The following is a 2201-nucleotide window of genomic DNA, read 5'->3' as shown; positions in this document are numbered from 1 at the left end:
GAGTTCGTACGAAAGTGTGACAAATGCTAATGATTCTCTTCGATACAAAGACAATCGTCGCAAGATTTGACCGCGGTCTCCAGCCGTTAACCTTTCTTGAAAAGGGGTGTGGACCTCACAGGTCCTCTACCCAAAGGTAGAGAAGGTGCAAGCTTTGCAATTGTGGCCATTGATTACTTTACAAAATGGGTTGAGGCTGAACCACTGGCAAAAATCACAGAAGCCAACACTTCCATGTTCTTGTGGAAGAATATTATATGCTGGTTCGGGATTCCCTACTCAATCGTCTCAGACAATGGTAGATAATTCGACAACAAGAAGGTCAGAGCACTATGTGAAGAACTCGGCATCAAGAAGCATTTCTCCAAGCCTCACCACCCATAAGCAAATGGCCAAGTTGAGGCTGTGAATAAAACAATTAAACACATCCTTAAAAGGAAGCTTGATGTGTCAAAAGGGGCCTGGGTGGATGAGCTGCCCCAAGTACTTTGGGCAATCCGAACCACCACGAGAACCCCAACTGGGGAAACACCTTTCCTTATGGCATATGGTACTGAGGCCATAAGCCCCGTTGAAGTCGGACTTTCATCTCCAAGATGTTTGCATTTTAGTGAGATAACAAACGATGAGCTTCGGAGGTGCGACCTCGACTTCATCGAAGAGAGAAGAGATGACTCCCAGTTGAAGCTCGGCACATATCAAAGGAAGATGACGAAATACTTCAACTCAAAGGTAAAGAAGAGATCATTTCGAGTCAACGACTTGGTCCTTAGGAGAGTCTTCCTCTCCTCAAAGGAACCTGGTTCCGATTCTCTGGGTCCGAGCTGGGAAAGACCATATAAAACTAGAGAAGAGATCCGGCCTGGGACTTACTGGATTGAAGACATGAACGGCAAGGTCCAACCCCGTCCATGGAAAATCGAGCACCTCAGAATCTATTACCAATGAATGTACTACCTCGCTGGACGATCTTTCCCAGCTCTTGTAACATTTCTATGGTTCAATAAAATCCTATGATTAAACTAACGTGTTGCATTACTTCCTCACCTCTGAGGAGAGGCCAGCGTCCCATCTCTGGACCACCTCGTTTGAACTCCGAGGCGCATTCACATGCCTCCCTTTGGAGAGGCTGAACGCCAGGGGGAGAAGTCTCAACATGGCTGCACCATCCACCATGTTGGGAAGCGTCGTCACCTCGGAGGAGAGGCCAACTCTGGGCCACCTCGCTTGAACTTCGAGGCGCATGAACATGCCTCCATTTGGCGAGGCTGAACGCCAAAGGAAGAAGCCTTAACATGGCTGCACCATCCACCATGTTGGGAAGCGTCTTTACCTCAGAGGAGAGGCCAGCTCTGGGCCACCTTGCTTGAACTCCGAGGCGCATGAACATGCCTCCCTTTGACGAGGCTAAAAGCTAAGGGGAGAAGCCTCAACATGGCTGCACCATCCACCACGTTGAAAAGCGTCGTCACCTCGAAGGAGAGGCCAGCTCTGGGCCATCTCGCTTGAACTCCGAGGCGCATGAACATGCCTCCCTTTGGTGAGACTGGACGCCAAGGGAAGAAGCCTCAACATGGTTGCATCATCCACCATATTGGGAATCATCGTCACCTTGGAGGAGAGGCCAGCATCCCATTTCTAGGCCACCTCGCCTGAACTTCGAGGCTCATACACTTGAATCAGAGTAATATTCCCAGTTCGGCTGCAACAAGGTTCATTCTTAGGATCCCTTCAGGTTACAGTTATTAAGCTTAAGTACAATTCATTTGTTTAAGTCCAATATTGGTCATAACTCGCGACGCTTGCATACAATTTATTTGTTCAAGTGATTGGAGTTAGGATACCCAGTTAAAGTTATTTAGTTCTTCAATCAACATTACGTTCAATTACTTAACGAGGTCAACACACTTGAGAGAAAGAAACAACATTGAATGAAAAAGAGATTATATTAATTTTCAACTGATATTACAAAAGGGGGCCTGAGGCCAGTACATCATGCGTAACTGAGAAGTAAACTATCCTAAGCCTAGGAAGATGATGGAGGTGCCTTGGCAGCTGTGACTTCCGCAGCTTGAGCATCAGAATTTGCTTCTTCTGCCTCTGCTACTTCATCTCCCACCACTTCATCAGCTGGGGTTTGAGGCACTTCGTCCACAAACTCTGACCTAAGTTGCGATAGATCCTGATTGGGATACAACTCC

The sequence above is a fragment of the Olea europaea genome, unplaced genomic scaffold, assembly GCF_002742605.1.
Source record: "Olea europaea var. sylvestris unplaced genomic scaffold, O_europaea_v1 scaffold363, whole genome shotgun sequence".
Taxonomy (NCBI): domain Eukaryota; kingdom Viridiplantae; phylum Streptophyta; class Magnoliopsida; order Lamiales; family Oleaceae; genus Olea; species Olea europaea.
Note: the sequence above shows the minus strand (reverse complement) of the source record.